At 39.6% G+C, this 25047-nt stretch overlaps 1 protein-coding gene across 8 annotated transcripts in view; it reads right to left on the reverse strand.

Moving 5' to 3' along the window:
* ENOX1 (ecto-NOX disulfide-thiol exchanger 1) overlaps positions 1 to 25047 on the reverse strand; it is a 371562-nt gene that overhangs the window by 233970 nt on the left and 112545 nt on the right. For all 8 annotated transcript variants that reach the window (XM_061457317.1, XM_061457316.1, XM_061457310.1 and 5 more), the window contains exon 3: positions 22908 to 22985. The gene's annotated coding sequence lies outside the window, so the exon portion shown is untranslated. The remainder of the gene's footprint in view (positions 1 to 22907; positions 22986 to 25047) is intronic.

Raw genomic sequence — 25047 nt, forward strand, 5'->3', positions numbered from 1 at the left:
TGGGGGGGAACCCATCGGCACTTACAGCATTACATCGGGAATCTGTGCCATACATTCCAGGGATCTTGGAACTGTCATGAATGGCAGGAAGGAACAAGAGACATGATGATTTTTTGTAGAGGTAGAACACTGCTTAAAAAATTAAATAAAATAGCATAAAGCATATCTGAATGCAAAAAAGGCTCGGGTGGTGCTGCACATGGAAAGCCCCACTGCAAGTGAAATGTGAAGAAATATCTTCCAGCCATTTTAGGCAGCAGTTGACAGGTAGGATTTCCTGTAAAAGATACGGCAACACTGACCTTTAGAAAATTATCACCAGATAGCAGAGAAAAGCTTTCCTCTGTTTATCCTTGGGGGACTGGGAGCTGCACACAGACAGGATGCCAAAACAAGACAAAAAAAAATCTGGTATTTTTGAGTGTGCTGGGGAGCTACATGCACGCTGAGACAACCAGCTTCAAAATAAAGCTCTAGGAACACAGAAATAATATGCCTGTGAAATGTCACGATTATAACAACACCAGAACTCTGGGCAGAACCATGCCTACAGAAAGGGCTCCATTAATTCCTGTTAATGTAGTTGCCTCTCTCTAAAGGTGATTTTCAGGCAGACTGAAAAATTAAAAGGGAGATATGCCCCTTGACAACAGGAAACTTTGCCTCCTGCTCACAAGGAAACCAGGAGAGAAGGGTCCTAAAATTACACCCTGTGGTAACCTCTTTTAACAATAAGCGGGCAGGCTTGTGGGTTTCAGGAAAAATTATATTAAATACTCATACAGATTCAACCTTACGGATGAATTAACAATTTACTGTTATGCTGTCTGTAGGTCTGGCAATCCTCATGGCCATTAAAACACAGACTCTGAAGCGATGTTAGACAAGCATCCCACATCAGCAAAGAGCCATGAAGTCCCAGCTCACACAGGGTTGTCACAAACAACTTCTGACATCTGGCTATCTGACTAATGAAAGGAAAGAAGTTCTTAAAATATTCTCATTTATCTGTTTTGCCCCTTTTCTTTGTAGGTAGCTTCTGAAGAGTAAGAACACCTTTTTCTTTTTTTACTCCTTTTGATGAGAGGCTTGTCTAAACCTGCCCTTTACAGAAGCATGGCAGAAACTAGTTGCTGTGTGTGCTGGTACCAGTGACCCCTTGTGGAAGCAGATTATCTTCTCCTGGTTCATAAATCTACCTGTCAACCCTACCTGGAAAACTGACAACTCATCAGTATGGATTACTGAAACCACTTGCTGTAGAAATAAAGCTACAGCAATACAGATTAAAAAATAAAACAAAGATTCCCCTTGGGATGTGACAATTCCTTAACCCCAGCCTCAGAAAAAAAATACAACCTTGAAATGGAGAAAAGTGATCTGTAGAACCAGATGCTGAGAAGAGAAACACAGAAAAACAGCAAAGGAGCTTCAGCAATGACGCTTGATCCAATCTGGTTCAGAGCACAGGTTTATTTTATGGCTCATATTTATCACAGCCAAGAGTGCTGAAACTGTACATTTCAAGGTTGCATCTACATTTCAATTTACAAATCCCTATGCTTAGGGGATTTAAAATTCTCCTATAAAATCTTGGCCAGTGTGACCACAGGCCAAGGGCACTTCTCTTCCTCCAATGTAATAATGAAATATTTTGCTTATGGTATTGGTGACTTATAAGTAGATTCAAAATAAGGACCTCAGAAAGAAGAAAACAAAATAAAAACCAAAACAAACCAACAAACCACACAAGAATGGTTTCCGATGTTGTCTACAAACTCAAACTTGCTTTCCCAGTTTGTTAGCAAAAAACAACTTTCATGCATGACATGGTGCAGTGACCGAGGTTACGTATGTCAGGTTAGAAGCATCTTTAATTTATTCCTTCTGGGTTTTTTTTGTTCCTGAAGAGTCTTACAACTCATAGCTCTGTAGTCCTTTAATGGAGAAATTAATCTAGTCCTGCTCCGCCAGAAGAACAACAGCCAATTAAAGAGCCAACTCTTTGGGAAAGACAACACATTCACAAAGGTTGGTCCAGGACTGTGGTCTGGGCATGTCTACTTGGCTCTGTCTGTCCAGCTACAGTTGGTAAGCAGAGAAGCTCACTAGGAAAACGCCCATCTTCCTCTATGTTCAAGTTGACATTTCCCAAGATGCATAAAAATGAATTTTTAGCATATCCATTAACCAAAAATGGTTAAATATATAGCTCCAAAGCTGTATGTGCTAAGTCAGCACAAACCCGTCACCTTTCATAGGCTGGATAACTCACCTGAGCAAGCATTACAGCCTGTAAGATTACAGACAATCTTGAATTTCCTGACCTTTTCAGTTGGTGTGATAATGTTAACATAAACTTAAAGGAACTGTCATCTCTCTTTCTGAAAACCCTTTTTCTCCTTGGATTGCAGGATCTTGAATCACAGGAAAAAGAAGGCAGATTTCTCAATTGCCTATAAGAAAATGACAATTGAGGCCAGCCTGATGTAAGCAGGGACATTTTCTATTATATCCAAAGGGAAGTATATTACTCTGAGGGCTGATAAATTATAAGTTTAGCTTGATAAAACTAAAGGATTACTTTTACTATACTACATTTCTTAAAATAAAAGTTTGGAAAGGGTTGTGGTTTTTTTTTTTAATAAATATTAGTATCACTTTTAGACTGTTTTCAGTATCTTTAGTGACATTGCCCATGATTCTTGAGCTCCCTAACACTTATAAATCCATGCCTGGGTTAAGTTCTGTTTGGTGGATAGCAATTTTTTTTGCCTCATTTTACAGAACTGGAGTACACCAAGGGTTAAACCACTTGCAAGGGAACACATGCCAAAACAATGAACTGAAAAATGCAACCAAATGCTGCTCAGCTCCACTAACCTGTTTACATGTTATCAGCATCTCTGCAAAAACCCTAAACACATATATACTCCTGAATGACAGTATTAAATGACTGGTGATCATGCAGAGAGAAATGACATAAATAAACCTCATTAGAGAAACCTTAGGGTGAGAATCAGCTGTGTATCTGCTGCTGCTGTACCAGCTCAAATTATGTTCTTGCTCCACAGTAAAGAAAATCCAAAGCCTTTGGCTGTTTCACTGAGGAACCAACTACCACAAACTGCTTTAATTTACTGGGGGGTGATGTTGTGCAGAGATCATATTTTGCCCTGCAGACAGGAATGGTAGCTGTTTGCCACTACAACAATTTAAGTGCCACCTTGTATGTTTGTTTTCAAAACCAGAAATTGCATTGAAACAGCTCAGTCAGTATAGTGGCATCACCTTTGCTTAATCTCATTTCTAAGTGGCTGACCTTGAATTCAGATCAACCCTGAAATCTAAGGCCTCTGGCAGAGATGTTTGCATGTGGTTCACACAAAAGAAGGAACATGTAAGCCAACAATGGCAAAACAGAGATCAACAGGATGCTCCTGCTTTGAAAATTTTATCCCTAATGAAAAGTGCACTGAGGCACTTCTATCTACAGTCATCTTTTCTAAGGGATCCATCTTAAAAGCCTTCCTTTTACAAGCAGCCTGACAAGCTTATTGGAAAAGCCTGTAAATATAAAGATCCCTTACGAGCAGAGGTCGGAAGACTGGGTGTTTATACATTATGGGCTTGGTCTATAAGCACAACAGTACATATTCAATTTATCCTAAGCCCTACACTAATACTAGACAAATAACACTACCAGGTAAGTGAAGGGATTGATACCCACACACCAGCACCTCTCAAGCCCAAAATTTCTCCTGCAGGGGCCACCCCTGGATAGCTTTATTTATATCTAGCAGTACTGTGCACCGATGTGAACAGGGCATCTGGCGAACTGAGGTACACCATCACTCAAGCTTGGCTATCAGAAATCAGCTCCATGTGGAAACGCTGAGCACCCTAAGGCCCATGCTACCAGGGATTAGGGTTAGTAAGCAATGCATTAAAGCCAGCGCTGCGAGCCCCGCAGGCCAAATGTACTAAGTCCTGACTAAAAGCCTTCATGGCTGCCTGAGTCCATTTAAAATAAAAGAAGTAAGCATAACAACCACTTTTTCCTTTACAAGGGAAACCAAGTAGTCTCTCCAGGTCAGTTCTGAATGACAGAGAGCAATCTCATTTTACCCAAATGTGAGCAGCACCTCCAGACTTCCCTAAGGTTCTCTCCCCATTACTTACATCATATAAAAAGGGCAATTTAAACTGAAGGAGTTTATATTCGGGGCTTTTTTCATCACTGTTTCCAGAAAATAGCAGATGTTGGTTAATGATCTTTAGATATCAGATCATAAACCACACTCATTTCAAACACTGCAATTGGAGTGATTATTTGTATATCATTAAGCAAAATCCTTAGAGCAAGCTCAGTATATTCCCTTATTGTTTCATTTAAATACAAAAATATAGATAACTTTTAATTTTCTATTTTTAAGTAGAAAGGCTACCAGCAAGGTTCTTACCTTCCCTTCATTCCCTCTTCTCAGTGAAGCAATATATAAGCACAATGTCATTACAAACTGCAACATTTCTTCAGTCTCACAATACACAGACACAAGGCAGATGACATTTGTCCACACTGAGACACAGGATGAGCATTAAACTGAATCTTATGAGTTTCCTTCTTTACAGAGTTACACAGCACACTGGGCCCCATAAGGGGAATGATCTATTTTAAACTCCATAAATAGAATCAGATTGTTTATTGGAATGTGAAGATAGATGGGTTTGAGTTACACTAGTGTGGGTATATCTCTGTTTATTTAGTAATAAAACAATTGTCTGTATTTTCAAGTGCATAAAATGTGTATATCTATAAATGCAACATGTATATCTATATGGAGAAAGTCTTTCTTGCACTTACATATACATGCATGCATATCTATGCGTATATGCCCATTTATGTGTAGATACCTATAACTGTTTGCATATATAACAGTATGTGCTAAATAACATAATACACATTCACACACAGACACATATAAACTAAGATTCTATCTCATAACATGAACTTGGATTAGTTTTTACCTAAATATCTACTGGAAATATAAGCCAGGACTCTGATTCACTAGAAACAAACTTTCAAAAAATTAATTATATGATATATGCTGAGAAATGCCTAGATATGTGACAGATAAATTGGTTTCATTTGAACACATGTAGTGTATGAAAAAATTAATCCAATAAACATTGTGGCTCTCATCCTGCAAAAGCATATGTGAATCCCAGTGAGCTCAGTCGTAATAACTAAAATTATTCATGGGCAAAAGTGTTTGTAGATCGAGGCTATATATGTGATTTGGTTGTTACATTATGTTAATTTTAGGTCTACTATTTCACCATAAAATCTGACAAGGCAGAGTCATTTATGAGACATAAATATGGAGAATTGAATTATAGAGAGTCCTCTACATACATAACAAGATCAATTATTAATTAACATTTGGAGACAAAGATATGTTGCTGTAGAGAAATTACTTAAGGGTATCTGTTGACAATGCTGGCCATGGAATGGGGTCATAGAATCACAGAATCATAGAATGATTTGGGTTGGAATGGACCTTAAAGAGATTATCTAGTTTCAAGCTCCCTGCCATGGACAAGTCTGCCTTCCACTAGACCAGGTTACTTAAAGCCCCATCCAGCCTAGCCTTGAACACATCCAGTAATGGAGCATCCAGAGCTTCTCTGGACAATCTGTTCCAGTGCCTCGCCACCCTCACAGAGAAGAACTTCTTCCTAATGTCTAATATAAAGCTATCCTCTTTCAGCTTAAATCCATTCTGCCTTGTCCTGGAACTACATGCTCTCCACACTTCTTGTAGGCCACTTTTAGGTATTGGAAGGCTGCTGTAATGTCTCTGTGGAGCCTTCTCTTCTGAGGCTGAACGGAGTCCTTCCTGTTCCCTGCATATGGGCCATCATGATTTAAACACAAGAGGAGCAGCCATGCCCTAGGTACAACCTATCCATTTGCAGGTGCTGCAAAGGGGATTCCTCCTTCCCCTTGGTCCTCCCATCATAGTTACAGCAAGTTACTGTACCTGGAACAAAGCAAACCTGTGCCTCATATTGTTTGACTGTTTAACTGTTTACTGCTACTGTAATTCAGATACAGAATTACCTTTCTGAGGACCAGATCTTGCACTGATGTAGTTAGGAGAGCTCACTGGCATAAATAGGTTCATCTCACTGAACTGTGGATACCTCCCTCTGAGGTAGTCATTCCCACCTCCTTTCACTGCTTACAGAGGAAAACACTTTTAGGGTGCAATAAATCTGATTTATTCTGCATGTCTATTTAAGGCTGAGATGATTCCTGTCCTAGAAATGCCTGCTTGTCTTCATTGACTATGGAGGGTGACTAGATCGCATGCAGGTGACGAAAGCCATCTCACCTCTGTGACAGCTTCCTTAGTAACAGTGCTTACACTGAACAAAAAAAACAAAACAACAAAAACTACTAAATGTTAACTAAAACCAAATTTTGAACACACTTGCATATTTAGAGATACAGATCTCAATGCAATGCAACATCAATACTTTGATACTCCATGCTTTCAGACCAGAGTTCAGGGGCTTTGTGACTCCACAGAAACAAGGGACATTTGTGAACAGCAGCAAAATTTGCTCCATGTTCTGTATTCAACACTTTTCTGGAGGAAACCTTTCAAAGGACTACAAAAACAAAAAAAACAAAAACCAAACAACTTTCTATAATCTTCCATACACAGGCAAAGTCTTTCTGACCCTAAATAGCCAGAAATTAGCTGCAACTGTGAAGCATAAAAATTAACATACCTCTACTAATGTGTTTTCACTAGCTGTTATAACTCTGGCACACAAATCTATGGATGTCCCAACCTTATCTCAATCCAGGCAGTCAAGATATTGATCAAACAATACTTTGAAACAATGAGTCCCCAAATCTTATGAAGAATTTCCTTTAAATTAGCATTAAGTAAATGACTCAGGTTTGCCATTCCTCAATCTGAGTATTTGTGCCTGAATTACAGGCAGGGAAATGAAGACAGGATAAAGTAGAGGAAACTGTTTTCCATGATGCTGTGTCCACAAAAACAGCTCATTGGTCTCCGGGTGATCAGGTCATGTCCATCTCCAATGTCCAGGCTTCATTTTGGTGAACAAGACTGTGTTCTGCATTTTCCGTGCTGCAACTGTCCCTTATCCCCTTTCCTCATTTGTGGCTACCTTAGGAATAATTCACTTTCCAAAGCTGATAACAAAACTGCAAAAGGAATCAGCTCCAAATGGTTTACAAAATTAATGCCTTCACCACTACCTTTCAGGTATTAATATTAGACAGCTTTCTCAAGGAAGTGGAGGTTAGGATAGACAAGGGAGAGCAGAGTGGAAAATACCAATGAAATGTAAGCATAAATTCCATTAATAAATCACAGGCCCATCACATAACTCCACATACTAATTCCCAGAAAGACATTTCTAATCGATAATATATCCATAACTCCTCTGAGTTTGTTAATTTGCTTTTGAACAGTATGAAACCACTCCCTATATTCAAAGTCCCTGTCCAATAACTCTTTGTACTATGTAGAGTACACATTTGGACATTCTGACTTCTCTAATTAGTCTATAAATACTTGACTTTTACCCACTGCTTTGGTAAGTGTGATAATTGCTGGGGAAAGGCCAAAGCATTTATGGTCAATCAGATGATGAGAAAAGGAATATGGCCCTTTCAGTAAGTAAAATGTAATGCATTCTGTGGCAAGGCAGAAGCTATTAGGAGGATCAATATTTCTCCTCGTACCTAAATAAATCATTATATCAAAGAACAGTTGCAGGATGAAGAAAACCTCATTCTACCAACAAGGATGCTTCCAAATCAGCAAATAAAACATCATTTAAATTACAAAGACCTAATTGGTGTACAAAGGCAAGCAGCAAGCAGAGAATACAGCCCTCTGATGCTAGGCATGTAAGCATTTTAAATCATCAGTGAAGGAAGAAAAGCAGAAAGACAAAGAAACAGCTATGCTAAGAGCTCCACATGCGTAATTTGCAAGTTGGTAAATATGCATGAACCCACTGCGCCATAGCTGACTGATGACACTATGTTTGGTGTAGATATCATAGGAGGCAGAAACAGAAGAGCACCTGAAAAACAGGATGGCCTGTGGTATCTTTACTATTGCAGTGAAAAGAATCCCCTTGCTGTTATTTACACTGAGGTTTTTTCCGACTCTTCACCTCAGCTAGCTAAGAAAAAGTGAAGATTTGTAAACACTGGAGTAAGGGAAGAAATATTCTAATGGCTGCTTTCAAGCAAGGAAACTTCTCTCAGCAGACACTGCATATCACTGTTTGCCCAACACAGCTATTATTACAAGTAGCCATATAGCTTTCTTCGCCACATGACCAAGAAGGTAGCTCTTAGTAGAGTTAATTGGAGTTCTGTCCAAGTAAGGATTGAGAGACCATGATCATGAACTTGTCCTGCCCAGTAGGTAACCTTCCTGATATACATATATAGCTGTGAGAAGAAGATAAGGCATGCCAAGCCATTTCATATCGTGTTGCAAACCTACGTGTTGCTACGGAGTGCACTAGTGCACAGCTTGTGAGCAGCCACCACTACCTTTCTTGGAAATACCAATACACAGGACACTTTTGTTTTACAGTGTTAACTTTCAACCCAATAGAGAAATGATGAAATGTATTGGGGAAAGAGCCACTAGAGCAGTAACTGCATGAATTCCCACCAGAGGAAAAATGTAATATACTGTAGTAGCCAGTACTCTAGTTAATTCTTTTGTTTGAATAGTCTGGATTTAAGTCTTTACTGAAGAGTTATTACAAAAAAAAGCAAATGTTTCTTAGTTTCTTAGTCACTGCTTTTGATCCCTGTCACAGCCTTGGAAACTTGTTCCTAATTTAATCAGATGCAGCAACAGCTGACTTTGTAAAGGAAAGTCAATTGTTGAAGGAATTTCAGTGTGGAAGTCAAAGTGGGTAGTCTTTGATTCTCATACGCTTTTAATTCCATATAGCTGACACTTTAGAAGGTCAACTGTCATATGGCTGGAAAGCTGACATCTCAAGAAAGCAAGCAATGACTGAAGAGGAAAGGAGGAGGAGCATCCTGTTGCTATGTGATAGCTCCTCTCTCCACTCTGGGCTGCCAGAGATCTTACCCACCTGTCATAATTTTCTCTGTAAAGGCAAGAGTTTTGGCCATGCGGTAATTGATCTCATCACATGTTGGTCATACAGGTTTCCACCATATGTCTGCATCTTTGACTTAAATGCATACATAAAATTGAACAATGCCCAAATGTTTCCTGCTCTGAACTCTCTCTCTAGATGTATTTTCTCAAACTGTAATTTATTCCAAAAAGTAAAGTGGATCAGTCTCTCCATAAGCTACACCTTGAATCGATTTGTTGGCTGGTACTTATGTTGCAGAAAACATATCAATCCTGCTTTACAGAGCATAATATGCCAACTTTAGTAGTGAGGAAACTGCTATAGTTTATATACTTAACTGCCTATAGGCCTCCCAAGGGTTCTTCCTCTCTTCCCAGGGAGAATATGTATTCTTCCCCTCATCTCATGCCCACTAACACATATCAACATAATATCTCTGCTGGCAACCCATGACTATTTTAAAAAACAATTGGAAACACCCTTTTGCCTTCATCCCAAAGTGTTACTTTTTGCTTGGCATGTATCAGCTTTGTAGAGCATAAGCCACTGAAGGCAGGGTCTATTCCTATTTGTTTATGTCCTTAACAGCCTAAAGGCACTAACTGCTTTATTCATCAAATTATCAGCAGCAGAGGGGATCATTGAGAGCACAACCCAAACTTCAGTGATCATGTCCAATGGGATCACAGGGGTAACAGTAATGGAGCCCGTGCACCCTCTTAATTCTACTATCATAAAACTTCCTTTTTTTTTTTTCTTTTTTTTTTTTTTTTTGTTCCAGTATGGTAAAAAGGTACACAAACTCTTCAAAGAAATAACCAAGTGCTATTGGGATGGTAGTAAATGGATTCAGCAAAGATTCAGGATTTTCTTATTCTAGTCAGCCTGAACAATTAAATAACAACCTCCTTATTTGTCATTAATTTGGTTGCCGTAGTAGCCTCTATAAATGATTTCTAACAAACAAGGAAGATTTATCTTTCTCACTCTGAATCGATCAGAAAACGAATGTTTTAACATTCATTTTTGTTTCATAATGACAGGTAAAGCAAGTGAATCATTACAACGTGATCTTCTGAGAAGGATAAGGTGTCAGTTATCTTGAAAAGCAATCTTAAAAAGCAGATCCAGAGATTAAAAGGGAAGTGCCACCTCCCTGCAAACAAAAATACTGGCTCCAAAAGGAATATTAAAAAATGGCAACAATTTATAAATAATGAATAAAGTTTCTAGATTTTTTTTTTTAACTCCAGTTAAGCATGTTTTTCTTGGATATAAATACTTGCATGCACTATTTTTTGCTCCAAATTCACAGCTGGTGAGAGACCACAGAGGAAAAGTATTGTAAGAAAATTTCATAAAGAACAGAGTTAAAATTAATTAGTTGAAAGTGAGGAATTTTCTTCCACTTTAGGTTGCTTGGACTGTAAAGAGAACAGCAGCCTACAAGGGAGAAAGAAGGGGGAGATACACTAAATGCAAAGTAAGTCCTGGCCATCATCATGTGCTAGGGTTTGGACATGTTTAGAGAACTACAGGCTGCAACCTGCAAATTAGATCAATATGTTCCTTGACTGATAAATTCCAGGAGGGAGATAACAGGTCCATTATTGGAAAAGATTGTTGTTGCCTTTCTTCTAGAGGACAAGGTGACAGATTCTCTTAAAGCAGTAACTGCTCTTCGCTCCTTCACAAAACCATGCTTTGAAAATGAGAGTCATTTCAAACCCTGTCCAATCTATAATCTGTCTCAGTTGGAATGGGGAGCAGGAATGACTTAGAGCATGGCAATGTAGCCAAAGTACTCAGACTTCCTTGATTAAGAAGCTGGTAATAATCCCAGGTACAATATGCTCTAGTCACATCAGTCAACTCTCTCCACCAAGGAAAACAAAATAAATACGAGGGCAATGGGACTTATGTTCCTCATTATATTAGTGATTTCCTACAGTCAAACTCAAATTCCCCAATTATTCTCTCATGTTTTTTGATACCTAAAGTAGCTGGCTCTGCTACAGACCATGGCACAGTTAAACTTTATTGAGATCAAATTGTTTTGTTCTATCTCTCACCTCTTGAAAGAGCAAGTTTTTGGCCATCTCCCATAATGCCCACGGAATATGAACACCAATGATGCAACCAAGAAAGCTGCATTGCCAGAAATACAGAGTGACATAAAGAACATGAGAAATTCCCAATTTTTTAGTTAAAATGTTTCCAATGGTTCACACATTCACTTGTTTATCGTTTAATTTGGGGCTGATAGGGCAATTTTTCTCCTGGGACAAGGTCCAATAAGCTACCAAACTGTAGGGATAAAGCATGTAGACATAAGGGGACTAGGGAGCAGAAATTTACCTCCTTGATAACAGCACTGCAGTGAGGGATATAAAGCCCTAAATGTTGGTGAGTACACCAGGGCCTTGCTCCTGACCCATTCTCCCTTCCACCACATACCTTCAGTCATCTTAATTCAAGCATTTGCCTGGCCTTGCCCAAAACCATACATAAAAAAAATTAAAAAGGCTCCTTTAACATGAATCATTTCTCAGATCCAATTTAGAAAGAAGCTGCTGAGCCGCTCAGCCTAGCCGAAGAGAGGGTAACCTCTCATGATGAGTGTGGAAATGAGAGCTTGAAGGCAGTATGCTCCAAGATCAGATCTATATAATATAGTATCAAAATAATATAAAAATGCAGCCCAAGAGCAAAGAGCAGGTACAATTTTCATTATCTCTGGTTATTTTTAACTGAACCTCTGCCTGTTCATCTACTACAACTTTACTGCAGAGCTGGGGCAGCAGCAAATTTGAACCCGTTTCAAGCCAGAGTAAAAGTTGGAGAGAAATCATGAGAGGTAATTCCATTACTAGAAGTTTAATGAAAACCAGCAGCCAGACAGTGAAGCAGCACACGAATTGCTGTCTACGGAGAGGAAGGCAAGGCAGAGCAGCCAGTTTAAACTCTGCCTGGGAAAGGCCATTGGGAAGGTGTGGGCAGATCTTCTGGATGGCATGGATGAGCCTCCACAGAGCGGGCTGCCATTGCCTGCAGGGACATGAGGGGGAGCTGGAAAACTGAGATGGGAGTTTTAGAGGACAGGGAACTAAGGGACTAACACATGAAGAGAGGCTTCTCCACTACTCACAGAGCAATTTTTTCCAGGGATTTATTGTGCTTTAGGTGCTTGGCAAAGCCTACCCAACATGCACCTGCACAGTCTGGGTGTTGACACCAGCCTGGTTGGCCCAGGCTGACCAAAATCAGGATTGTTCTGCTCAGGGAAGGAGACAACTGGAAGACACAAAGTTACTAGCAGTGCTGAGGCCAAGCTAACTGTACTGAGTCACAGCTAATAAACACTGTCAGTTATGGTAATTTATGAGTTTGTACTCAGCATCACGCTAACTGTGCTACACAGCTTCTGGTTGGCTTGGAAAATCTGCAGAGGCAACTCCTACCCGAACTGTGTTGATGTAAGCCCTTACCTGTAGGTCTGTGGACTCTCACTGAGCACCTGAATCCTGGTGAATAAGCATAAACTGAGCACTCCAAACTTCTGGGGAAATTTTGCAGGAGGAAGTATGGAAGGAGAACTAAGGGAGTGAGGAATTGACCCTCGACCAAAGGCCATAGGGTGCTGAGCTACAGCTCCCGACTGGAATTGCCAGGCAAAAAGTCTGTAGCCTGACCATATGCTGGGGGAAGGCTCGGATTGCAGAGCAGTCCAGATTTGATTTAGGCTCCATAGTTTTAAGCACATCATACATTCAGAGGTGAGACTGTCAGCATGTGCAGTGAAATGTCTTCAAAGAAGCAAACAAAATGCTGTCATAAAGGACACCCACGCAGACTTGTAGGGTTCTTATTATAACTTAAAACCTTAAAACAGCATGTTGTATTTGGCTATCAAACACTGACTTTTTTTCTGAAAGCCTGTCCTATGACACTGCAAGCTGCCTGCTGGCTGTATGGCTCTTGACAGAGACAATCTTCCCAACAGAAATCTTCACTCACTTAAACCTACAGAGATGGAAAAATCAAAGATGCATTAATGGAGGAAGGATTGTGGGACTGACCATTATACAGTCTGGAGGCAAAGGTCTCTAGCATTAGTAGGGAATACTCCTGGAGGGATTATAGAGAGATCAGAGGTTCAAAATGCTCCGTGCCCCAGAACAAGAGGACAACCAGCTCTCTCTGTATATGTACACTTCACTGGGACCAGATAGTGCATTTGATAGATCTCACTCATGTGTGACTGCCATGAGAACCTGTCAGCAACTGGTCTGTAGAACTTTAGCCAGGATCTCAGAGATGTTACTGAATAGCTCACACACACCAAAAAAACTCCAACAAAACAAAGGAATATTTGACAACAGCTTTATAGCTCAATGCAGAACATGCTATGTCTTTAACTTATTACTCTGTAATCACCTCCTTTCTCTTCTCTTGTTTATTTGTCACCTTAAAATAGTAAAAAGGTTGTTTGAAGACAGAAGAATCAAATATAAGAACACTTGGTATGTTTTCATTGAGTTAAATTAAAACGGAGCATTGTGATTAAATGCATAAGTGAATTGGTGGCTTTCAAAGATTAGAACAGCATAATGAAGAAATTAAGTCTTCTCTAAGCAAAACACATGATGTCAGTCAATTTTATTAACAAGATAAGTCTCTCAGACTGAGCTTTCTCCTGAATTTAACATATGACCTTTGTTTTGAAGATCCTTTTCTACGTTTTTCTTTATTCTTTGGTGCTGCTTCCTTGTTATTAATTAGATCGAGTCAGGTTTCCACTGAGATTATAAGCATAGGGACATCTGTGTGTTACCTGTCAAGTACTGCGAAAACTGTCTTCAATTGCTCTTGTAAATCTAGTGCCTCTGTGGAGTCCCATATTATAAAAATTGTAAGTGGTCTTTCAAAGCCCATCCTCTAGTCTGTGTAACATTGCAACGTACTTTTGGTAAGGGGATGTAAAAGTAGAACACATTCCAAAGAAAACAACTAAGTGTAGTATTAAGAATACCACTATTAGCAATAGTAAGAAGAGTTGTCTTGCTACTCAGTGGGAGGGAAGCTGTTTGAAGGATCAGCTGTGATCAGAAAGCCAGAACAGCTAACACTGAAGACAAATGACTAGAAATTCTTGTCATAATAAGAAAAAGTAGATTAGAGAAAACTGAGATAAGTTAAAATCTTTCAAATTGTAATTATTAATTTCACCCTAAAATATGTAGATAACTGACTGAGGGAATCTTAGTGTTCATGACAATTATCTCTTTGAGAGGTAAGGTCAGAAACAGTCAAGTCAGCAAACGCTCAGTAGGAAATAGCCAAGTAGGTTTAGTATTGCTAAGAAAGATCTGAGGTTATCCAGTGGATCACAAACTCCAACAGACTCACTGTCACATATGTATGAATGTCAAATTGGAAATCTAAAGGACAATGCTACCTACGAGACACATGACGGAATTCTTGTTTATTGCTTCACAGTGGAAAGAATTCAACCATAACTTTAGATGTGGTGCTGGATGCCACATTGTAAGAAGGATGTGACTTACTGAAAATGAGTACTCTACAAAACACAACAAAAAGTGATGGAATAAATTGTTTAATTTAAAGAAGACAAGATTTGAAGAAACATGACAAAAGACCTTGAGAATATTAGAGATGGTTGCAAGGAAAAAGGGAATAACTTATTCTTGTTCATTGCAGATAGGACAGAAGTAAGAGAACAGAACAGGGCAGAAGTAACTTGTAGGCTAAGAAAAGAAAAAAAGGCAATAAGGAAAATTTGGCCTTGGAATTAATTGCTCAGAGAATCTCCATCAGTGGAGGCCCTTAGAAACAGGTCAGCCACAGCTCTGACGGGAAGAGTGTCAGTACAGCTGATGCAACTGCAAGGCCCTCAAGCTATTTGCTAATCTTCTATGATTCTAGGGAAAAAAAAAACTGTGGCAAGTTAGCTGGAGAATAATTTTTTGAGTTCCAGGATATCTGGGGCAATAGCATGTATTACCTTTTCCTTGGTTAATTTTTAATAGTATTCTGAAAGCTCAAAGTTAAAGAGTGGCTCTACCCAAAATAATTATTTCATCTTTCTACTTTCATTTTTGCTATTTGAGCGAACTGCTTGGTCAAGATTTCCTCTGATTCTTATAAAGGCTCTTGAACACAATATTCATTGGTCTTTTGGGGTTTTTTTTTTGTTTGTTTGTTTTTTCCCAGATGTGGGATCAACGACATTAAGTAGGAACACACTATTTCCTGAATGGTTGACTACAGGTAATCTTGGATCATTTTTTCTGTTGAGTCAACCAACCCATATTAATGTTGATGTGGTTTCATTTCAGTTTTACTTTTGGTGTTGCTTTCTTTTTTCACTTGTGGCATCTAATAAAAAATTTCTCTATATTATCCTTTTTCTGAAACGATAATTGACCCTAGAAATCAAAATCATTCTGGAGCACTATATCTTAGGACTCTCAATGTCAAAGTGTGCTACACTTCAGAATAGAAAGAAGCCTGAAATATTATCAAAATGAAGGCTTTGCCTTACTATTACTTATGAAATTGATTGAAATTTGCTCAGGTTTGAGTTCTGACAATGAACAAAGGTTGCTCCCGAATGAAACTGGTGTCAAAGACTTTTTACTGGCAGCTTCTGAAGGTGATAGCATTATGAATATATTCATTGCAGGATCAAACTCACCAGCATTCAGAAAGAATATGGCAAGCAGGGCCAGGGCAGTGATCATCCCCTTGTACTGCACTGATGAGGCTGCATCTCAAATGCTATGTTTAGTTTTGGACCCCTCACCACAAGGTGCTAGAGTGCTAGAGTGAGTCTAGAGATGGGCAACAAAGCTAGCAAAGGGTCTGGAGCACAAGTGTTATGAGGAATGGCTGAAGGAACTGGGGGTTTTTAGCCTGGAGAAAAGGAGGCCCAGGGGAGATCTTCTTGCTCTCTACAACTACCTGTAAGGAGGTGAGGTGGGGCTTGGTCTCTTTTCCCAAGTAACAAGTTATAGAACAAGAACTGATGGCCTCAAGCAGAGTCAGGGGAGGTTTAGACTGGATATTAGGAAAGATTTCTTCACTGAAAGGGCTGTCAAGCATTGGAACAGGCTGCCCTGAGAAGTGGTGGAGTCACCATCGCTGGAGATACTTAAAAGACATAGATGTGATGCTTAGGAACATGGTTTAGTGGTGGACTTGGCAGTGTTAACAGTGGGACTTGATGATCTTAAAGGTCCTTTCCAACCTAAATGATTCTACAATTCTATGATTCTCTCTCATGTACACAAACCAAAAACCAGTCCGTTATGATTACCATTTGAACTGGTACCCTTTCTGCATACTTTAGCTAAAAAGCATGGGAGAAAGGACGCAAACTTGCCAACAATGTGCTGCGTTGTGGTAGAAAAAAGGAAAGGAATTTTTTTTTTGCAACTGTTCATTTTGGCTGGCACTTTGCCATTTGAACACTGCTTGGGTTTTTTAAGTAACAAGCTCTGCAAGTTTCACTGCTGTTTCTGGAGACTTGGACAGTAGCAGTGACAGTGGATTTCTCTTTCTCTCACTGAAGAAGGTGTTTTAACTGCCTTTCAGAAGTGAAATCAATTCGTATCTTTCTGTCTATTGCAAGCAGACTCTTGCTGCAGCTATAGCTTATGACTTTTATCTTGTTGTCACACCTGTTTTGGTCAAGGGGATTACTGATTACTCCTCCTGGAAGGTGTCAATACTGATGATGTTCAGTCAAGCAGCTGTCCTCCCTCTTCTATTATTATTATTCATGATGTGTGCCTGACTCTCCTGAGGACCTTAGTGGTAGAAAACTTAGCAGTTCTTTAATGTCCTTCTTTTAAAGGGACCTGAATGGACAATTATTGTTTCTGAAATGTGATACAGTCACCATTTCACCTCATCTATAGTTCAGATATCCCTGTGCAGCCAGAATGTGGGCAATAAAAAGGTGCAAGATGTGTCATTATCCATATGCTGGACAATAAGTTGCACACTTACTGTCTCTCCAACATCATTCATTACCTATCATACTGAGAAGAGTTTAAAGGATTGAAGAGAGAGAAGACACAAGCAGTGATTCCACTCAGACAAAGCTGAGGTAAAATATGGATCAGAGTAATTTTAATTAAGGATAGATCTTCATAATTCATTATTGAGCTTCTGAATTCTGGGGTTATTTTATATATTTTGTATCCATCTGAAAGTCTTATTGACCATATTCAGCTTCTTAACGCTGGCACTTGAATCAACAATACATGAGGGATGCAGGTACATGGGAAGATGACAGAAAAAATAGTTTTGGAATGTGACCTATAGGATCTGCAAATGTTTATTCTGAAAAATAGATAAACAAATGAAATCTACTACAGTGTAAAATCATTGGCCTTTCTAATATTTGACAGATGACCAGAAAGGATCTTATGTTCAACCATTCTCTATCTTCACTATAAATGAGACAACAAATGTTTTCCTATGGAGCAAACAAATCATAACATTAATTTTAGAAATACCCCTTAAGACTTGTGTAGCTCTAGAAGAGACTACATGTGGTGACACTGAAATCTTCCTCACTGTAAGAATAGATAAATATCTCACAGATTACCGAGATATCTTTGCTCTTTTGTAGGTAACACAATCAAATGACCCAAATTATCTTTGGTGTCCCTAAGGTGTTCTTGCCTATTGACAATAAAGATCTTCCTTCTCGTTTTTTTGGTTTTTTGTGGTTTTTTTTTATGTAATGCCCCAGGAGTTGAGATCAGCAAAGATCATCATCTAACTGCCACTTTGGAACAGAAGATGATGGGCACTGATGTGAGGCTAGTAATGAGCCTTGCTCTTGAACCATTCTATAATTTTTCTGGGAAATAGCTATGATTAAACAGCAGGCAGGTATTTAAGGATGCTTCTGGGCTGTTCCTCCAGCAAAGGAAGAACTTGCCACCATTTCTAGGAATTACAGAATCATAGAATAGTTATGGTTGGAAAGGACCTTAAGATAATCCGGTTCCAAACCTCCTGCCATGGGCAGGGACACCTCACACTAAACCTATCACCCAAGGCTCTTTTCAACCTGGCCTTGAACAGCTCCAGGGATGGAGCATTCATAGCTTCTCTGGGCAACTCATTCCAGTGCCTCACCACCCTTGCAGTAAAGAACTTCTTCCTTATATCCAATCTAAACTTCCCCTGTTTAAGTTTTAACCCGTTACCCCTTGTCCTGTCACTACAGCCCCTAATGAAGAGTCCCTCTCCAGCATCCTTATAGTCCCCCTTCAAGATACTGGAAGGCTGCTATGAGGTCTCCATGCAGCCTTCTCTTCTCCAGGCTGAACAGCCCCAACTTTCTCAGCCTGTCTTCATACAGGAGGTGCTCCAGTCCCCTGATCATCCTCGTGGCCCTTCTCTGGACTTGTTCCAACAGTTCCATGCCCTTTTTATGTTGAGGACACCAGAACTGCACACAATACTCCAGGTGAGGTCTCACGAGAGTAGAGGGGCAGGATCACCTCCTTCGACCTGCTGGTCACGCTCCTTTTGATACAGCCCAGGATATGGTTGGCTTTCTGGGCTGCGAGCGCACACTGAAGCTGGCTCATGTTCTTTTTCTCATCAACCAACACCCCCAAGTCCTTCTCTGCAGGGCTGCTCTGAATCTCTTCTCTGCCCAACCTGTAGCTGTGCCTGGAATTGCTCCCACCCAAGTGTAGGACCTTGCACTTGGCTTGGTTGAACTTGATAAGGTTGATATGGGCCCACCACACCAGCGTATTGAGGTCCCTCTGGATGGCATTCCTTCCCTCCAGCGTATCAACCACCACACAGCTTGGTGTCATCGGCAAACTTGCTGAGGGCGCACTCAATCCCACTGTCCATGTCAGCGATAAGAGATTCCTTGTAAACTACAAGAATTCCTTGTAAACTACTCAAAACTTAAAAGCCAGCTGGAGGTAAGAGTGCTGGCTAGGTTGCTTGGTTCATTTTCCCAGTATTCGTATTAATTTCAGTCTCTTGCAGAACTGCTCTGTCCACAGCTCTTACTCAGGTGAGCAAATTTTAATTTTATTTTTTCTAATAATCACTTGCTCTTTGTCTTGCTGTGGGTAATAAAATCCAGAGTTCTACAGTCACAGACCCTCTGAACCATCATTTGAAAATAAGAAATACATGTATGTGTTTATATTAGTTTTCACAGCCATGATTTGGACACAACAATCTTTACAAACTCACAGTTTTGTTTTAATTTCCATTGTAATGAAATGCAACTGTCCCTCCAAGGATCTGTGAGATTTACTTCCCCCACCCTCCCTTTTTATTTTGCCACATTTCCTTTGAGCATCTAGCTTATAGATTTTCTCCACTACCAGGCTATTTGGTTTCCATCTGTTCAATAATTCAAATATATGCATCAAACACACACATGGCATGTTTCCAGGTAGTAGCATCCCCTTTCCTTTCAGCTTTTTTATAGCCAGGTAATCTGCATATAGGGTGCACAAAGATAAGACACTCCCCCATGGTTCTGGTTTATGCATCAGCTCTCCCCGCTTCCTCTTTGCCAACCTCCATGCATTGCGTGCAAGCAGCTACTTCATTGCCTTCACTTCATTGCCTTCACAGCCTCTGGTGGGCTCAGCAAAGCCCAGTGACATTCAGGGCTTGGCCTCTCTGGCAGCTTGGCATTAAGACAGGCATGTTTATCTAATACAGCACCAGCAGGGCTCTCCAGGTCCACTTGCAGGGCTGGTACAGAGATCAAAGGTATGGTTGCCATGCTTACATGCTCTCATGGAAAAGTGCTCTCCCTAGGCTCTTCCTCTCCTTTCTCCCTCCCCCACCATGACTTTTGACAGATTGGTATTTTGCCAGTTGTGTTTTCACTACTGAAGAAGCAGCAAGACAATGGAGTATCACTTCCTGCACCAAAACCCGCCTAGGATTCAGACCTGGGCTGACCATGTGCCCAGGAGGCTGTAACAGGAGGACAGGGCAGACAGCTAAGCCCCTGGAGATGGGGGACTCCCATCCAAAGCTGAAGCCATAAGCTGTTTTAATTGCCTTTGATTTTCTCTGCTACCCCTAAAACAAAAGCAGCTGTTTCGCCATAGGGGTGCCAAGAGCAAAGGTTTGAGGAGACCCCAAGAGGTGTTTGGAAGGATACATCATTTAGTGACCCCAAAAGAAAAATTTAAGAAAAAAACACCAATAAATGAATAAAGCTCCAGCAAAGCAAGAACAAGTAACATAGATGTCAGAGGAAAGAAGGCTTCTCTGGTGAACGGGTGAGGGATTGTAGGCAGGACATAAAAGAGAGATTAAGAAAACAAGAACTGTGCAAGAGGAGGAGAAAAAAATACATTAAATTTGCAGTGAAAAACATAGGATAAATGGAAAAAAAACTGACCTGGATTAAACTAATGATTTGGCTAGATCAGTATCCTGTTTCCTTCAATGTCACCATCACATGCTACAGAGAAGTGGTACGAGAGATACCTACATGGCTGCAGAAGAAGCTTCACTCAATCAGTGAGTTCAGCCTTCAGTGTAAGCTGTGTAATTGCTTTATAACTGTGTAATATGAAAACTATAACTGCGATGGCATTCTTATTGATGTAAATATCTATTTCTTGCAAAGGTTCAATGCAATACCTTTTGATAATACCTTGGGGCAATATTTTCCAGAGGGAAATTACACCTTCTATCTCCTTTTCAGTAGAAATGTCTTGTCTTTTAATTTAATTGGCTTTCCTTTGCTTCTGCATTATATAACGAAGGCACAGCAGAGGCATACCCAAACTACTTTATGCCACTTAGTATACATATAACTAATATGTACATATATCAAATTAATTTCATATTTATTGTCATTTTAAACAACACAATACAAGTTTGTATGTGTATCACAAACCCATTATTCTTCAGTAATCAGACTTGTGAACAAGGAAACTTGTAAAACATGCTTTAGACAAATGACTTGCCTAAGCTTTTTTTGAGGAACTGTTGACTGTATTTGTATCAAATTCATTAGGACACAGGCCCAACCATACTTTGCTTCAGCAAATCTGCAGCATCTCTTGGAAGTCTTTGGTGAGCCATGATTCAAACAACACTCAAAGACAGGTCTGGAAAAGAAGATTTTATGAAGCTGCTGCTGCTAGTAAAGGATTTACAACCCAAATGCCAACATGTGCAAGAAGTTTTCTCCATTATATTGTCTTTCAGTGTTTGCACTTCTTTCTCCCTCCCTGCCAAAGAAAACCACAAATTTTGCCCTCAGGAATATCATCATTAAAGAAAGAAACAGTGCAGTCAAAGGTTTAGCATGACACAGATCACTCAACAGTTGTGCAATTACTCTGAAAAGCTACTTATTTTTGAACACAGAGCTTTCACTCCACACAGGCCCAAGGCATCAATCAGATCTGTATCTACAGTATCGCAGTCTGATCTAGGACTTTTGCTCATTAAGGAAGCTGTAGCCTTTTGTGAAGTTTACATCTAGGTTCAAGTTTCTTCTAAAGCATTCTGGATCTGGGTTAGCTTTAAAAACCAAATCATGATTTCCAAGAACGGATTAAAAGCTGTTTTGGCTACCTCTCATCCCCTAAATCCACCTGATTTTCTCTTTCTTTAAGGTTTACAAGAAGCTTTTCCTGCATAATACCTACAGAATTCTTACAGACTAATGGAATAGTAAGTGACTACAGAGGCAAAACTGAAAGCAGTAATACCAAAAGTGCTCTCAGGTAAACCAAGCGGATGAAATAGAGCATATTCCAAACATGAACATTCTTGAGAATTATTATTTAGGGCCATATACAACTCCCACAGACCCTGAGTGTGTTCTGATAGCAGGGTATGACCACCTAGATGGAAAAGTTGATTCCCATTGTTTTTTCTGAGATTTCTATAAAAATGCTGTTCAGTCCTACCTTTGAAAGCAATGAGAAATCAAATTTTTCTCTGTTACACAGCTGCATAGAAAAACATATTGAAATGCAGGGGAGCGTTTTCTACCCTTTAAATCATTGTGATCGTGGGCCACAGTGCTTATAACACTATCGTTCTGGTTGACAAGGGCACAGCATTAGCTACAGGCTCCTCACCATTCCTTGCCATGCTGACACTACAGAAGTCAAGCCATTATTATTATGGTCTTTTCACAGTCTCTTAAATACCAACGTTCTTTTTTTTTTTTATTTAATTTTCTTAAACTTTCCATGAACCTGAGCTCCTCCTGACCCAGAAGCCCAAGTAATTCTGCTGACCCTTTGCTAAGCGTGTTTCTTGAAACATCCACAGCCATAGCTGTGGGATAGCCGCTCACATGTTAGCAACCTGGGTGGGAGCAATTGATTGCAGGACCTTTTAGGGTAATGCAATTTCAACACACACTGAAAGACATAGTGGTGAGGTGAAAATGACTTACAGGCCCAATTCCTTTCTGCAGTTCAACTCTATAAACTGCAATAATTCACTTCAAAGGAAAGACAAATGGGTTACTCTACATTTATATAACAGAATAGAGTTGTGTCCTAAACATTTTGTAAGAAACAAAAATAATTTTCCACAAATCTTGCTCCAGAATAGAATTAGATTTTAATTTGGTTTGCAAGCATTCGAGATAAGAAAGATAACAAGTGGAGACGGGAAATTGTCAGAATGCAGTAGAGTTTACAGACCTGTACGAAGGAAGCTGACTTCTCACCAGCCCCATCATGGTATTTCCAAAGGAATGTTGCAAATTCTCATGGCCAGTCCTGCAAGAAGTGAACAGAAGAATTAAAACTAAAGAGTTTCCAACAGAGAAGCAAATAAGATCAGCTGTCTCCTTGGATACACAATGTTAAAAGTCAGCATAGAACTGGTTTAGAGGATGTTAAATGTTTTAAACTACTGAAGCAACAAGATCATAACAATTACTTAAGTATAACAAAGACCAAGTTCCATAAAATACAAAATGGTAAGTTGTTTTTAAAGACATGTTATTGAAAACAGTCATGATAAAAATGCAATGAATATGTGGGACTGGTTTAAAAAGAAAAGAAGAAAGAGAGAATACTGCACCAATTTATATTCCCTTTGAACTGTCTGTAATACAGACCTTAAAGTGCATTTTCAAACATATAGCATATCAAAGAAGCAGACATTTATTTCTAGACATGGCACTTCTAGGCTTTTGGTAAATGAAAGCAGAAACAGCCTAGTGGAACTGTGCTGTGTGACAAAGCATGTACTGATGGGTTCTGCCCAACACTGGTAAACAATTGTTTTTTCCTTTAACTGAAGGAAGGAATTTCAGCAGTAAACAAATGCCTCACGTCTTGCATGAATTCTTCAACAGAGTCAAAGCAAACCTGTCTTTTCACACCTCCTGCATGTGCTATTCTAAGTCAAAATACAAGTTATATTCCCCAAGATCTATCAGTTGCTATGTTTTCAACTATGACAACCATGATACACAAGGGATGATGATACACAAGAAAATAAAGCTTTCTGCTACAATCCCCTTGGAATCCACACCCGTTGTTGTAAGGATAATTATCTGGCTATCCCCGAGGCCAATTTTGCAGTTTTCATATAAAAATTACCTCTTGCATAAGACATGAAATTTAAAATCATCCCCTTCACAGATATCATTGAGTCACTCCATTTCCTCTGGGACACATATAAATTATGCATTCTTTGGTTCTCTTTAAAATTTTAGAAGCACGAGGGGGCAGAGAAGCATCTAAATGGTACTAAAAATATAAGGCATTCAAGAAAGAAACAATAACTTGTATGGTATTAACTGCTACAGTGCTCCAAAGGCTCCCTGCCTGGTCAAGAAAAGCACATAAAGCACTGAAATATAACAGCAGGCTTGCATGCTAATGGCTGCTAGTGACAAGGACTCGTTGAATGTCACTGCTTCACATACTGTGCACTGTTCATTTTTCTTATCTATGTGACCTCTGCTTTGAAATGACTGATGAAACTCCCCTGAATTAGCATCTCCGCTTCTGGGCATTTGCCACCAAGAAGGCATTCAGTAACATCTCTACTAAAATACAAAAATAAAGCAAGGGAAAGAAAATCATAATCTTAACAAAAAATAGTCACTATGTCTGTTACAGGATATTCAGCGTGTACTGCAAAAGGACTGCTTCTCTGAAGTTTCCTAGTTAGGCTAGTTTTTGCCTTGATGCCCTTTAAGAGTATTGGCTTGTCACAATACATGCATTCACATTTCAGACTTGGCTACCATTTTCATAATTGGTGTGTATAAAAAGGAATAGGCATTACTACAAGAAAAAAAGAAAAAAGGCAAATGCCTCTGTTCTGATGCCCTACTGCTATGACGCCCTATTTCACACTAGCATCTGTTCTCTTCTGAACAACCACTCCAAATGTAAGCTGGCAAGACAGCACTGCAAGTACGTTACCCAGACGTCCAATGAGTGCTGCAGATGCTTTCTTCCATGCTTCACATTTAATGTGCGCCTGATTAATTTTTTCTTTATTATTTCAACTACTTGGCCCACAGAATTTCCTATGAAGTTCTCAGAATCTGGGATCCAATCTGCAGCCATAAGGAGCAGATCCCTTTGTGTGAGCAGATTCATTAATGTCTGGAATAACCAGCGAAAAGCGCCTTGGTCTGAATTGCCAAACGAAATGCAAACTTCAGTAATATATTATGGCTTAATATTATTTGCCTGAGGATTTAACACAACACTCATTTCAATTTCAAAATTACAGATGTTTGTAATATTCAGACGTATCAGTCTGACCAAAAATATTATGCCCGTTCTCTGCCTCAAGCCCTTGACCTGAATGAGG

This window comes from Pezoporus flaviventris, unplaced genomic scaffold, assembly GCF_033815535.1.
Source record: "Pezoporus flaviventris isolate CSIRO_AGI_PZ_B2104156 unplaced genomic scaffold, CSIRO_AGI_Pfla_v1 ptg000025l, whole genome shotgun sequence".
NCBI classification, from domain to species: Eukaryota; Metazoa; Chordata; class Aves; order Psittaciformes; family Psittacidae; genus Pezoporus; species Pezoporus flaviventris.